The 15859-nt window shown below is 52.2% G+C and overlaps 1 protein-coding gene across 3 annotated transcripts in view; it reads right to left on the bottom strand.

The window, feature by feature from the left end:
• Positions 1-14726, bottom strand: part of SH3BP4 (SH3 domain binding protein 4) — a 30933-nt gene extending 16207 nt beyond the window's left edge. The window contains exon 1 of one of the 3 annotated variants that reach the window (XM_042822258.1): positions 14665-14726. The gene's annotated coding sequence lies outside the window, so the exon portion shown is untranslated. Of the gene's footprint in view, positions 1-11796; positions 11818-14619 lie in introns of those variants that run through there. The other 2 variants (XM_042822259.1, XM_042822260.1) reach the window with 2 other exon arrangements.
• Positions 14727-15859: the final 1133 nt, after the last annotated feature.

Consider the following 15859-nt stretch of genomic DNA (forward strand, 5'->3'; position numbering starts at 1 on the left):
CTCACATCCTGTGACTCACCCATAAGGGAATCACACCACCAGCTGCAGCGGGGACTTGTAGAGTGGATTCAGCTTTGTGTTAGCTGAATAAGGCCAGCAGCACTACGTCACGTGGTGGAGGGACAGCAGCCTTGCTGGCAACCCACCACGTCCCACTGCGACCAACAAGCTTCTGTCACAGAACATGAAACGGCACAGAAAGGGTTACAAAGAACTTCAGCAAACTCTCTGGGGTGGCTCAGGCCGGAAACCAAGACACAGCCTGGCCTGCTGCCACCACTCAGCACTCCATTCCTCTCTGCTCAGCCCTGCAGAGCCGTGACCATGCCCAGCCCAGCCCTATGGGGAACAGCAGCAAGCCCCATCCTCCTCACTTCTCCCAGCTATTGGCAGGGCCAGTCCCATTGCCACAGCGTGGGACAAAGCATGCACCCACCCCTGGCTGCTTACAATGGCCATTACCACCACCAGCTGTGCTTCCCTGGCTGGGCACCTCTATTTGAGCCCAATTCTCATGCTGGATCAACAAGGCCCATATCTTATCAAGAGAATTTAATCACCGCTGAATTACAAATCAAAGATGTAGCACAGGCATCTCAGCCATACTAAACTGGATTAGTAGAGAAAAGCAATTTCAGGAGAAATACCCACTGGCAGGGTAAGCTCCATGTCTGCGAGCAAAGGAACACAACTGAAGCATGAAAACATGTAGAATCAAAAAACCCCGGGGGCAGAGGGAAGGCTTTGCTCCTAGCACTGGGGTGGTTTCCTGGGAGCAGCCCCAGGCATGGGGCAAAAGGCACAACTCCACAGGGCAGCCGTCAGCACTGCTGACCATGGCCAATGCTCACAGCAGTGCGTGGGGAAAACCCAAACAGTGTGAGCAGTGCACAGACTGGGACTAGATGTCACCCACGAGCATCTGTGTGCTTGCCTCCATCACATGCTGCAAGAAAAGGTCACCTCTGTCTTTGCCAACTTTCTTGAGTGGCACAAGAGCTCTGAGAGGCCCCTCCTGCACTTCCCAAACCAGTTGCATGAAAACACCCTTGGCTTGCTCTGTCCCATCCTTCCCAAAGCTCCAGGGCTTCAAATCCTACCAGCACCAGCTGTTTTCCAACAAGGTAGAAGAGGAGAGCATGACAGCAGTGAGCCTGTGCTCACACAACAGCTGGTGATGGAAATCCCCTGGCTGCCAAGAGTTTTTGCTGATAAGACCTGGGAAGGCCCACTGGGCCAGCTGGAACCAAGTAATGGGGTGGAGATGGAGCCAGGTCCTTCTGGTTCCAAAAGAAGAGCGATAGGTGTGGTACTCATGTCAGCAAAGGGTGGTAGGGAGGAGGAAGCCCTTCCCTCCCTGTCCCACACCTCCCAGCATGACCTTCTCCTCGGGTACTACATAAAAAGCCCATCAAACCCTAAGCCCGCAGGATGAATTCAGAGGAAACCTCCCCGCTCTGGCTGCATGTACCCTTTAACAAGATGCAGCTTCCAGGCTGGAATCACTTCTCCTTATCAAGCCCAAGCTATCAGGGCTGCATCTTGCCACAGACTGTAAGGTGGAAGGTGCAGAAAGACCATCTCATCAATCAGCCATCATACTCCTTCAACTTCCCATGCCAAAGCCAAGAGCAACTCCAAGAGCAACTCCAGTCACTTGTTGCTAATTATTTTTCATCTACCTTTTACTTCTCCAAAGTCAAGATCTCCTGGCTCTCCTTAAAAATTAGAAGTGGTTTGAGTTACAACATCAACCAGATTCTGTTACTGCAGTGTGCTATTTTAGCAAAGAGACTAAGTCACCTCACTATCTCATTTAAGAACTTGGTTTTCACCCTGCAGATTCTTCACCTTCAAGTCCTTCCTTGGGACTTTCTTGCCTCATCTCAACACCTCCAGGCGTTCAAGGCCAGGTTGGATAGGACCCTGTACAATCTGATCTAGTGCCTAATCTAGTGGTTGGCAGCCCTGCCCATAGCAGGAGGTTGGAACTGGATGATCTTTGAGGTCCCTTCCAATCCAAGCCATTCTATGACTACACGTTATGACATGGCCTTGAGCAGCTGGCAATGTCCTTCATTTGCTCAGCACACACCCAGCAGAAAACACTCTGACCATCCAGATTTGCGCCTGCTTTTTCCACTCTCTCAGCAAGAGTAGGGACAGGCAGGGAAGAGCTGCTCACTACTGCTTTTTCTCCAGAAACCTGGACCAAGCATTTTAGGTCACACACGCTGGTGATTCCCAAGAGAGGAAAAATGGAGAAAGAGCAAAACAGGAGGTGAGCAAAGCCCCAGAGAGACCATGAGGTTTATGCAAACTCATCAGATTTTAGGTCGCTGCAGGACTGAAGGGCACTGCTGTTGGTGGGATGGGCAGTGGGGAACCAGAGAAACGTCAGGAGGATGCTCCACACTCCCATCTTCCTCCTCCCTTGAGGACCCTGGCATGCAATGAGCTGCAAGCTGCTCCCATTTAGGGCTCTCTACAAGCACGGTGCTCTTTGCTGACTCCAGACTGCTAGGCAATGCAAGGCTGGGAACTTGGCACATGCGAGCAACTCAGCTAGCAGCACTTGGGGGCACCGGCAGCACTGCAGGGATAAAAATGTAATAATTGCTGAGCACGTGCTCCTGGCGTCTGCTGGCACCTCCAGCCAGGGTATCCATTACAGCTTCCCCACCGGGTGAGCTACCCTTTGTGAGCAATGAAGGGAGGATGGGAAAGCTTCCTTTTATAGCAATGACTTTGGAGCACGAGTCTCATTGAAAGTCAATGCTGGAGATGGATAGGCAAGCGACTAAATACAGATATGGTGTCTCTGGGGTGAGAGCAGAGCTTGCTGCTGCTGCCAAGCTGCCTGGGAACTGTCACCCACCTGAAGAACACAGCATGCCACTGAGCCCAGGTCACACAACATGAGGGGAATGTCCCATATCAGAGCTGCCAAAGGTGGAGGAGAGCAGATGGGCAGGTTACCCACAGGACGGGATCCAAAATGATTGGCAGCTCTAAATCCTGACAAAGGGGAGACCTTGGAAACCTTGCTTTTCTGCCAGAGACTTGTTCTACTCTTGGATGAAGAGATGCAACATGCGTAAAGCAGTATGGTCGCATCATAAAGTCCTTCAGGCAGGAGAAGACCCTTAAGACCACCCATCATCTAACAGCATCAAGGCCCACCACTAACCCACGTGCCTCACTGCCATGTCCACACACCTCTTGAACCCCTCCAGCGATGAGGACTCCACCACCTCCCTGGACAGCCCACCCCAACATGGGATCACCCTCCATGCAAAGAGGTTCTGGGATGGTTTGTGGAGTTGGACAAGATGATCTATAAAGGTCTCCCCTGACTCAAATGCTTCTATGGTGAGGAAGGTTCAGAACACCTGAAAAGGTACGAAGGTGCTGATAGGCTCTCACCAGCTTTGTTTGACGTTCACCCGGCCTGCTTTCAGAGCAGACAGTTCAGTTTCCATTAACCCTTTTCTTCCTGCTGTCCACACAATTCTCTTCCAAGAGAGAAGCACTCCCTCACTCAGGTGTTAAAGCCCTAAGGTTCTTGCACAGCTGCAGATGGTGCCTCCTGCACCAGGCAGGGAGTTTCTTCTGGCTGGGACCAGCAAAAGCACGAAATCTCAGAATCACACCCAGTGCAGGGCTCCCAGGAGCGAAGCAGAGAAGCACAAACCCGAGTTTCAAACCCCTGAAGGGAACAAGAGCGCAGCAAGCCAGCTCTTGTGGGCAAAGATCAGACCAGGTGCCTGTAAATGCACAGAGATGAGCCGAGCAGCACGCTAACAAAGAACAGGCAGCTCTGGGAATCACTGCTGCGAGGCACACATCAGCAACTTCAGCACAAGCACCTTCCCACCCAGGCTCCTGACGCCTGTGTGTGCCCAGAGGATGTTTGCTGGAGCAGAGCAGGGCAAGGTGCCAGCACTTCAGGAGCACAGCGGGCACTGCCTTCATAAGCACCCGGGCCACTTTCCCTGCCCTCTGCATTTGCCTCATTAACTTGCTATCAGCTCAGAAGCAGAGTGGTTTGGTGCACAGCAAAGTATTTTCTTGCTTTTAAATGTGGCGATAACATCAGCTCTTCCTCCTAACCCTTGCAGTCCCTCCGAAGGTATGCTCAGAGCCAAAAGCATGGATATATTGATCTTGTAAAAAAAAAGGGAATGAGAGCCAGTTCAGAGCACTAGTTCAGACAGGGAATCTGTGACAAGGGAGGAAAAAAACCCACAACACTGCATCTTCAAGTGCCACAATCCAGCCATGGACAGACTTCCATCTCCTCCTTAGGAGCGTCTATCTCTTCTGTAGATCAGCCTTTATCCTCTGCCATGGAAGAAGGGGATGGTTAGAGCTAGTGACCTTGAGGGTCTTTTCCAATCTTAATGATTCTATAGGAAAAGGCCTAAAGTTGCACCGGGTGAGGTTTAGATTGGATACTACGAACTGAATCTGAAGCACGGTGAAAGGCTTCCCATGGGAAACCAGGAGGAACTCACTGCCACTGCTATGCCCAGGGCCACAGTCCCAGCTGCATTTCCTTACCCAGATAATTTAGATTTAGATGCAGATTTGGTCTTCAAGAGCCATCAAACGCTAGGTGACTTGAGTCCCTGAAAACCTCAAATGGAAACGATGACAGACCTTGCACAGCTTCAACACTTCAGAGTCCTGTTTCCATCACCCTCCACTAATCTTGTTTTTGATGGAAAGAAGTATCTGTCCCCAGCTGTGACGAGCTGCTGGTGCAACCACATGCTTGCTTTCCTTGCTGTGACATTGGGAAACCAGTCTCACCAGCACGGTACAGAAGGGCAGGCACAGGAAAGGCACTCAGGCAGGGGATGCTGGCAGTGTACCTGGTGCAGAGGGAGGACAAGAAGCTCCAGAGTTGAGCTAGCTCTCCACTTTCACTCCATCTTGCCCCCCAGCTAACAAATACTCAACCAGGACACATTCCCTGACACTGACCATCTCTTTGCGTGCAGAACGGCAGAGGCCCTGCTTGGCCCTCTGGACTCACCCAAGCTGCTCACCCAAACAGAAGAACACTGGAAAAGAGAAGGCTTTGTTCAAGCCCACAGGTGCTGCAGTCAGGATGGGACACGGCAGCCACCCTTGGGTCACCCACTTTAAGGGCTTTGTGAAAGGGTAGCCAGGATGCTGTTGCAGCCCGAGTCAGCTGAGCTCACCGCTGACCTATTTTGGAGAGTCAGCTGGGAGCCTCCTTGGAGAAAAAAGAGGGGTTTGTTCCCAGCTCACTGTGTGCTCTGCAGTCACAGTCTCACAGCCGGATTCTCTATCTACCAAATAAAACCTCTTTGGATTACCAGACAGGAGAACTCATTCAGGTGATGAGCTCATGCGAGAGCTTAACCTTGATTTAATGTTCTTACACACCTTGCTGATTAGCCCAGGTACTGATCTGTTGGTGGATTACACGATGCTTTCAGCTATGCTGAAAATGCTGACAAGTACCAAAACCTACCACGAGCCTGAATTAGGCAGAAACAAATGCAATCAGCACGCTGCAACAAATTTCCTCAAAACAGCATTTTTAAGCACTCTGCCCCAATAAACATTTCCAAGGCAGATCCCCCCCAGTGCCTGACTTTCAGCAGCTTGGCTGCTTGCTGGAGCTGATAGTCTCTCATGTGAAATCACAGAGCCACGGAATCACTAAGGTTGGAAAAGACCACCGAGATCAGCTGGTCTGACTGCCAACCCATCGCCACCGTGCCCACTAAAACACATCCCTAAGAAGCAAGAAAGAAACGTGCTCTGCTCAAATCAGACTGCTGGTTACTTCCTACATGGGATGCCTCCATGCTTGACTCAACACTGGTCTGTGAACCCATGCTGAAAGGCTCACTCAGAGCAGCACAGTGCCTACAAACCTGCAGCTCATTACACCATTCCTCAGCAGAAGTGTGCAGTCTGAAATGAAAGAGGAAGATGTGAGAGCAGACATCTGCTTCAACACTGGCATGGGTTAGGACTTGCTGCAAAAAGCCATAAGCAATCAAGGCCTCTGCTAACTTAGAATCATAGGCTTGGGTTGGAAGGATCCTCATCCAGTTCCAACTCACAGCTTGGCCAGACTCCTCTCAGGGACTGTGCAGTAAGTTCTCACCACGAAGGCTCTCTTCTCACCCTTCTTCCTCCTGAGGAGCAGAAGCTGCCTAACTCCCCTCCCAGTCCTGCTTTCACTCCTGGCCCTCTGCGCTTCCCGTTTGATCTCATCTGCAAACCCAGCGAGTCGCATACCTGTATGGGAAGGCACTCCTGGTTCAACTCAGAGCGTGCCACGTGGCCAACTTCAGATGGTATTCAGCAGCCAAGTCCTCACCTTTTAGAACACAGCTCATCCCACACACAGGATTTGAACAGAAGTAGCTTCCCAGGTGCAGACATGATGTCTGTCAGCCAGGAGGTGGTGGAAGATAAACCAAAACAGCCCACTGTTTATGCAACATAAGAGCAAATACCGTGCCTTCTTGAAATCACTTAATTACAGTTATCCCTTAAATTAAAACCTTGCAAAACTGCATGCAGGCTTTAGGCAACCTGCAAATTAACTACGGGGAACACAACTGGGGGATCAGGGATGCCCAGATACAATCCAATCAGCAGCTCAAATTGCTTTCATAACATCAGTAGTGCCAGGAGGGAGGAAAAGAACCCAAAACAATACAACCCAACCCTGTGCATCAGAGGTCGTTCCTTCAGCCGTGTCAGGTAAAAGCCATTTGATCTCATCATCGTGGGTATCAGATAGCTGATAAGAAACCAATTTCATTACTGTAAGACCAGAGCATTTTTTGAAGGGTTTATCTGCAAAGAAAGCGACACACTTTGAACTGTTGAATTTTATTTTAGTTAAAAGGCACCAGGCTCTTGCCTGGCTGCTCTCAAAGCACTCAAAATTAATGTGGTATGAAATGATACCGCAAGTCGATTCTGTGCGACTTCCCCAGCACGCAATGTCAAAGACACGCTGCTTCTCTGTGCTGGGACGCTGCCAGCCCCTTCGTTTCAGGGAAAGCAGCCTTTATTTAGCAGGACATTTGGGGCACAGAAATAGCCACCTCCAAAAGTTTGGCCAAATCTGCCCAAAATCGGCCCCGTTCCCAGACAAAGCAGGGCTCACTCCCGTGCGCGGTTTTTACAGCGTTAGTCAACAGGCAAAATTAAAAGAACACCTGAAAGATACTGAAAGTAATAAAAGATCTTCCCTCACTTAAAGCAGAGCTGCTCTGGTTCAGTGGAATCAGTTTCTGCCACTTCAGACCAGACTCTTATCCGGCAGCACCTTCCCATTGCAGACGAAATCACAGTGACTGATCCCTGTCGTTTCCTGGTCTTCTCAGGAGCTTCCCTTGAAAAACAGACAAATCTGCATGGAGAGCAGAAGGCACAAGAAGAAGTAATTCCCTCTTTGCTTTCTCGATCAAGTCAGCTCCAGGCAAGGCTGAAGGAGACAGACCTCACCTCGCATCTGCTGCTTCCCCATCAGTTCGAGTGAAAGCTGCCCAAAACTCAAGCCTGTGAGCAACATGGGCAAGCTGCTCAGCTTTCCCTGCTCGAGCCTGAAAGCAGAGTGCTAAATTTATCCCCGCTGAGATTTCTATGGTAACAGACTACACTGCTGAATTTCAGATTACTGAAGCTTGAATTAGGGGTGAAGCAGAGTTAACAGCATCAGCCGCGGTATAGGGTTGTCTTAGGCCAACACAAAAGCACCCGTGACAGAGGAAAAAAAGGCAAAGCTGTTCATGACAGCCATCCAGTGGGACACAGAGAAACCCAAATCTTGTCCATTGTCTCTGGAGAAACGCCTGATTTGAGAAAGTGACAGCTAAAAAAAAAAAAGAGGGTGAAAAAAACCACAACCATACTTAGGGACAGCAATCAGAGCAGTGGCCTTTGGCAAGAAAGAACTTACTTCATTTATTGATTTTTATGGAAAGCAACTTCCATCCGAGCAGCGCAGTGTTCGCTCCGCTTCACAGCTGCCTTAATATCCATCATTATATTTATATTTCAATTGTAACTCTCTGTCTAAGGCCTAAGGTGGGTTGGGGTCTAAAAGCAGCCTGATTCTGGCAACCAGGTCTTGGCTAGAGGTGACCAACATACTGCCCACAGTCATCCTTGCCAGCACAACCCCTCCTTTTTTCAGCATCCTTCAGTAGCACACCAGGTTCCTGTCCTCTCTTCTTCCAGAAGAGGATCTCAAAGCACAAATCCTGCTCCTCGGGGACAAGCAGTGCAGGCACATATCAGAGCACCCAGAAACCTGCAAGCCTCTGCGTGGACAGGCAGAATCAGATAAGCTTCTGATGGGAGAACAGAGCCTACATAAGACATCAGTGCAGACGGACTCTCCTTTTTCCTTTTTATAAGAGAAATGGAAGCCGAGGCACAGCTGATGCACTGGGATGGTTTTATATTTAGACGGATGACACAAGTTCTCAATTAGCAGAAAACAAACGGAAACTTCTTACACTGTCCAGAAAAAGAAAAACAAAAAAAGGCAACTTCCCCCAGCATTTACAACCTCCCTGGTTCTGCTTTTACACAGAATTCAGAGGGGTTTCCCATGCACAATCCCAGTAAATAACATTGACAAAGCCTGTATGACAAATATTGACCAAAGCACACTGCGTGCATTCACAATGAAGTCAGCTTTTGGGGGACTTTCGTCTTTCTAATTTTGTGTTTACTGCTGTCAGCTTTTTTTAGCAGGATAATTAACAATGTTTTAATACTGGAGTGTAAAACAGATACACCGGGGTGATAAAAAAGAACCATTTCCAAGTTCTACAGACCGCAGCTTTGCTACGCAACAAGAGATCCTGTGCAGTGTTGCAATGTCAAACACAGCCCTCCGAAATCAGCTATTTCTTTTGCTGTGTGGTTCATTGAGGAGAAAACACTTCCTTAGCCAGATCAGCTGGCTCTCTCTAAAACAACCTGCACTCTGGGGAGGGGAAGGGGATAAAAGTATGGTTTCTTTTTCACGAAGCTGACAGGCAAATAGTGCCTGGGACCCAGCAGCTCCTCTCACACTGCCTCAGACACAAGGTGGGGGAGCAGACCTGCGTGCTGCCCCAGCCACGGCGGAGCCAGGCCCAGCTTTATCTACAGCACTGCTAAGAATAGCTCTGGCCACCAGGAACCCTGCGAAGAGAATGGCCTGGGCTTCTGCCAGAGAGCACGGGTTTCCTTTGCTGCTGGGCCTGAAAGAAGGCAGACATGGAGCGGAGGTTGCCCTGACGCAGGGCTGTGCAGTTGTGCTCAGGTCCCAGCACTCTGGGCTCGGCACCTTCATTGGCGAGCTGGACGATGGGTCGGTGCGTACCCATGGATGAGACAAAACCGAGGGGGAGAAGGGCCTGGCCAGGCTGACATGAACCTCACGGGGTTCAACAGTGTGAAAACAAAGGAACAGCAGCCCCTCCTCAGCGTGCGGCATTTGCACCTGGCAGCCGCAGCCCATCTCTGCCTCCATGCAGGGAATTACCTCCTGCCCTGCTTTCATGAGCTAGATTGCCTGAAGCAGCATTAAAGCAGGAACCACCTGCCTGTTTCTGAAGCAAAACACCTCCCTGCCCCCTACAAGCGAGCAGACCATCTGATGCGGCATTGGCATCACCGCTTCCCATTCACAACCCATGAAAAATTAGGCCAAACGGCACATATTTTCATTCCTTTTATCTCCTCCTGCCTGACTGCAGGGCAAACTGGGCACAACTTCCCTCTCCGCCCCCCAAACACATTCCTCATTTTATTCTGGAGTCCGTTTTTGGACATATGGACTCCACAAATGCACCGACCAAGGTTTGACACTGGGATCACACTGAGCTCAGGTGATGCTGGTGCTCTATGCCTCAGTTTCTCCCTGGGCACAGTGCTATCTGCTGGTAGCAAAAGCCTTCAGGACATGCAGCTCTGCTGGGAAATGCCACCTCCACAGCCCACACTGCCCATAGGACGCATCACTGCTTCACCACGCTGGGCTTCCCACCATGGTCAGGCAGCCAGCAGCAGCAAGGCAAGCAGCTTTCCAGTAACACGAGATTAACTCCTTTCCCCAGCACATTTACATGTAAAACAGAGGTCAACACATGGGGTAAAGCTGCGACAGAGAGGTCACCCCCTGCTGCAGGGAAAGCACACAGAGGGGGTTAAACGCTCGCCTTCCCCAGATCCCTGCATTCCTCTGCTCCAGCAGCATGCTGGGAGAAAGGTTTCTGCTCACTGTTTCCATGCCTGGTCATGTCCCACACCCTGGCCTCAGTGCACATTTTAACAGCTCCTATTAATAGCCCAAGCAGGAGCTAGGGAAGCACCAGCTGCTCTGGCCGGTCGCACTTCCGAGCAGCCACACAGCATCCATCCATCCATCCCTCTGTGCTCGGTGAGTTTGCACCCCCAAACTCCTCTGTCCCCAGCTATTTGGTGGGCAAGTTGCTGAAACAAGAAGCGCTGCTCACCCACTAGCTGCAGCAGAGGCCATTGCTCTCAGTGACCTCCAAACTCCTCAAGTTGAAGGGATTTCAGTCTCAGGCTTGCAAAAGGAGCTGGGTAATTAGGGACAGCGGAGAGACGACACCCATCCACCCCTGAGATCCACAGCCAGGCTGTGGCATTGCGCTGGTTGCAATGACAACGCACCCACATCTCTACGTGCTCCCTGGAAAAACTTCCCCCTTCCTGCAGGTATGGCAGCATTAGGAAAGCACTGGTACCAGCAACCCCCTGCCCATGCCACCAGCACCACTGGGGGTTGGAGACCGCAGCACATCCCTGAGGGGCTCGCAGGCATCCATCCTTGTCCTCCAGCCAGAGCTGTGACCTCATTTCATGGGATTTAACCAAGCACTGCAAGAGTCCAGATGGACTGTCTGGCTAATTGAGTTAATTAAAGCGTTTTCTGCCATGATTAACTTTCAGGAACAGGGCTCGACGTTATATGTTTTGGAAAGGCTCCTTCTGAGCAGCTCGGTCACTCTCCAGGGAGCATGGGGCCACACCTCAGCAGCAGCACAAAACAGGAGAACAATGACTTGGAAACTCATACTGATTGCACAGGGCTGTTTCTCACCAGTGCTTTCAGACTCCAAAAAAAAAAAAATCCAAACCCTTCATTTGTTTTTCACCACCAAGCTGAACAGGACGTTTAAAACGAACAACACCGCATCTAGAGGCCACGGGAATACATAGGCTACATAAGGTCTGCCCAGCAAGTCGTTTGGGGGATTGAAAAGTAAAGGACACAGCAGATCTGGGAAGAGACCCATCACCCATGTCTGATCTCGTGGCACCCGCCCCTCATTCCAGGGCAAAAAGCTCCAGGAATGAGCAGTGCTACCTGCAACTCACAGGGCAATAAGCTGGTCAAGGCCAGTGCGAACAAACATGCTGTCCTGCACAGAGATGCTTTGCTGACGGAGGTAATAATCATCTCCCAAGGACAGTAAATACTTTGTCTGTCTGCAGCCCCTGCCTGGAGATAACCAAGCAACGCACACAATGGCCAAAAGAAAGGCTTTGTGGCTGCTGTGTTTTTCTCAGCTCTGCAAAGCACCGAGAAGGAGCTGCATCCTGGGACATTGGGATGGAAAAAATCCACCCTACCCAAGGTAGTGCTAACTAGGCTGCATGCAGCTTTGGGCACCTGGGCTATGGGAGGTGCCCCTTGGAAGAGCAGGGGTTGGGCTGAGTGGGCTTTGAGATCTGTTCTAGTCTAAGCCATCAGAAAAGCATACTCACGTGTGATGGTTGCGAGGGGACTGCTGAGCAGGGGACCGTCAGGAAAATGGCCACATGGCAAAGCTGTAGCCAGCACTGGGAACACTGTGGCCAGGCCACAGGTGCATTTAAGCCCAGTGGGATCAAAGCTAAGACTTCAGGAAGCAAGGGGCCAGGACTCTGCAGTGGGCAGGGTCAGGCTGTCTGCCAGCTTCTGCGGCCAAAAAGCTGCTCCCCACCCATCTTGGAGACTGAGAGTTCATCCCCTTTCTCAAAGCCACTTCTCCATTTGAGCAAACAAAGTTCACAGGACAGGGAGCCTTACAGTCTCCATAGGTAAGGAGATGCACCCAAATGTCTCCTCTTTTTCCTAACTGAGGAACCGTAAGCACCAGCTGCTTGCTGACCAGGTGTATTAAGACTGTAGACTTCAAGAGCTTCATCTACACCACAGGTGCAGCCACACACACCCCAAAAGGTACCAGCTGTAGCTCTTGCAAGGGGAAAAACCAGCACAGAGGGCTTTGGGGCTTGGTTTCCCAGCTGAGAAATGCTCCTTATTGAGGCTGAAAGCAGCCCCACCCCAGCACTGCTAATCTGATCCCAGGTTTTCAATGCTGCGGCCAGGACACGAGGGGCTGGCGAGTGGGAAAGAAAGAAAGGAAATGCCACAGATGTGAGGACGCTTTTTCTGACCGGGCAGAGCCTTGTTTTGTTTTTCCTCCCTGAAGTTAGCTGCCATTTGCTGGCAGGCGGATCCATTACGAAAAGAAAAAGTTTCTCTTTGTTCAGCTCCCGTAACCCCGCGCCCAGGAGACCCAAACCACAGAGCCGTGTGATGCTGGCAGCCAGCAGCTCGGTGCTCAGAGCCCACTGGCAAGCTCACAGCAGCAGGAACTGGTCTGTGAAATATCCCCTGCCTTACTTGCTCACTGACCGCACCATGGGACGTGCCATTGTTCGGCTCCAAAAAGGCTTTTCTGTTCCTAAGGAAACAGCCGACCTCGTTCAAATAGGGCCACACACACGCAGTGCCATTCAAGCTGTGTCCCCTCAACAACTCGTGCACAACAACCACGCACCCACCCAGGTACCACACATCTGGCTGGGCTCTGGGTACAGGTCCTGCAGAACGCTGTGGCTGCGCAGGGCTGGGCTGGTCCTCTCCCCCTGCTGTCTGACAGCCGTGTGTCACCATCCCTCTGATGTTCCCAGTTGTGTCTGGGCGATGAGGTTAACACATGGGAGGTGAAAACAATGACTCAGCCGCTTTCCAACTCTTTGTCATAATGTGTACAGCTTCCAGGCTACAAAGTTGCTCCCACATCCATCACTGCAACGGAGCATCAGCATGGGATGCTGCAGCAGCAAGCACACCCTGCATGGTGCTTTCTGCTGAAGGATGCAAAGCATCACCCCCACGGGGCAGGTGGAGCTGCTGCGCCGTTCTGGCAGCACAGCACAGGAACACTGAGCCCTGGGGCTCCCAGTTCACCTTCTATCAGCAACGCACTCACCAACAGTTTGCCGATCCACACACCCAAAACAAAAACCTCCCAACACAAGCGAACCCTGTGCCAGATGGAGCCAAGAGGCAACCCTGAAGCACATACGCAAACAGTGGGAAGAGGACAGAGGAGAGAGCAGTGCTCCTTCACTTCCCTTCCACCACGGGTACAGATCACACAACCATTCCAGTTGGAAAAGGGCACTCAGCCCAAGCCCAACCCACCCCACCATGCCCACATCCCTCAGAGCCACATGTATGCATTTCGTGAACACCTCCAGGGACGGTGACACTCCCACCTCCCTGGGAGCTGTGCCAGTGCCTGACCACTTTTTCTGATAATTGCTCCTAACATCCAACCTGAACTTCCCCTGGTGCAACTTCAGGCCATTACTTCTAGTCCTATTGCTGTTATCCAGCAGAAGAGGCCGACCCCAGCTCACCACAACCTCTTTGCAGGCAGTTGCAGAGCGATGAGGTCTCCCCTGAGCCTCCTCTCCTCCACACTGAACAACCCCAGTTCCCTCAGCCGCTCCCCATCAGACCCGTGCTGCAGACCATCACAGCTTTGTTGCCTTTCTCTGGACACACTCCAGGTCTCAGCGTCCTTCTTGCAGCGAGGGGCTCAACACTGAGCACAGCACTCCCCGCAGCTGTGTACGAGGGGAGGTCACCTCCTGCTGGCTGCACTAGTGCCGGGATGGCACTGCCCTTCTTGGGCACCTGGGCACACTGCTGGCTCGTGGTCAGAAGGCCAAATCTGTGTGCTGGAAGGAAAGGGGCTGCTGGAATGTGCTCGTGGCCACAGAAACTTCAAGCACAACTCATGGCCACAGAGCTGCAGTTCACAGCTGAAGAAACCTCACAGCGTGGCAGTGAGCAGCAGGGCGGTCCTTGCTTCTCCGCAAGACGTCCTTTCCAACTCGGGATATTCTACAGCTCTCTGAATGAAGCTACCAGCCCGCACAGGGCCTCGGCTATTACTACAATCCCACACACGGCACCAGCAAAACCACCTCTGAAGGTGGCACCCGCAGAGCTCCCAGCGCTGCAGGAACGAATCCGGAGAGCAGCAGAGCAGTGGGATTGCAGGAGGGGGAAGCAGCGCTCAGGTGGCCATCGCCCAAGGCACCGAGCGGGAGCAAAACTTTCTCCAGCACAGATCTGCATGGGACCCGCACTCCGAGCTGCGCACACCCGCACCCTGCACCCGTGCACGCCGGATAGACGCATCTCACGTGCATTTACACACACACACAGCACAAGCACACCCGCGTACACAACGCGCACACTCACACGGCACTCCGCGCACCGGACCCACGGGGGGGGCCGCTCACCCACAAACTCCGGACCCGCGGAGCCGCTCTCCGCACGGCGCTCACCTGCGGGCGGAGGAACCGAACCTCCACCGTCGCCACTGCCGCTCTCGGTTCGCGTTTCCCCGCCCGGCACCGGACAGCGCTCACCGCCCGCCCCGCGCAGCCCTGACGTCAGGGGGAGGGGCTGCAGGAGCGGGGCCCGGAGAAGGGGGGTTAGGGGGGGTTTGCACGATGAGTGTGTGCTGTGGGATCGTTGGTGCGCGATGGTGGCGCGGAGGTGCTGGAGACCCTCGTGCAAGAGGCAGTTCTCGCGTAAAACGGGTGTGCAAGTGTGTTGTGGGAACCTCTCGTGCAAAGGGCAGCCCTCGTGCAAGGGTGTTCATGGTGCAAAATGAGTGTGCAAATGGGCTGTGGGAACCCCTTGTGCGAGAAGTCCTCGTGTAAGGGGTGCTCATCGTGCAAAAACAGGTGTGCACATGGGTTGTGGGAACCCCTCGTGCAAAGGGCATTCCTCATGTGAAATGGGTGTGCAAATGTGTTGTGGAATCCACGAATGTAAGGGGCAGTCCTTGTGCAAGGGGTACTCACTGAACAAAATGGGTTGTGGGCACCTCTCGTGCAATGGGTGGTCGTGGTGCAAAATGGGTGTGCCAGTGTGGGAACCCCTTGTGCAAGAAGCCCTCATGCAGGGAGTGCTCTTTGTGCAAAATGGGTGTACAAATGGCTTGTGGGAACACCTGTACAAGGGGCTGCCCTCTTGCAAGAGGTGCTCCTTGTGCAAAACAGGTGTGCAAATGGGTTGTGAGAATCCTTTGTGCAAGGAGCCATCCTTGTGCAATGCCACACCACTTGCAAAATGGGTGTGCAAATGGGTCGTGGGAGGCCCTTGTGCTAGGGAGGACCTTGTGCAAACTGGTTTGCACTGGAGGTATGGGAGTTCCTTGTGCAAGGGGTAGGGCACCTGCATGATGCAGTCCTCGTGCAAAGTGGGCATGCATAGAGGGTGAGGAGACCTCTTGTGCAAGGGGCAGTCCTCGTGCAAAGCAAGCATGCGTGCAAGGACTTTTTGACTGAGCCCTCATCCAGTGGGGTGAGACCCAGGGGACTGAATACAAGGATTCCAAGGAGGAGGGTGGCACTGCACCTGGAGTCACGGTGCTGCAGTCTGGATTTCTGAACCAGGCCAAGGATGGGAGGAAAATCCAACCTTCATTTTTAATAAAGCAACAAGTTGTGTCACCGCCTGCTTTTTTTCTCT

This window comes from Centrocercus urophasianus, unplaced genomic scaffold, assembly GCF_019232065.1.
Source record: "Centrocercus urophasianus isolate 14NV4802_14NV808 unplaced genomic scaffold, USGS_Curo_1.0 seq_20, whole genome shotgun sequence".
Taxonomy (NCBI): domain Eukaryota; kingdom Metazoa; phylum Chordata; class Aves; order Galliformes; family Phasianidae; genus Centrocercus; species Centrocercus urophasianus.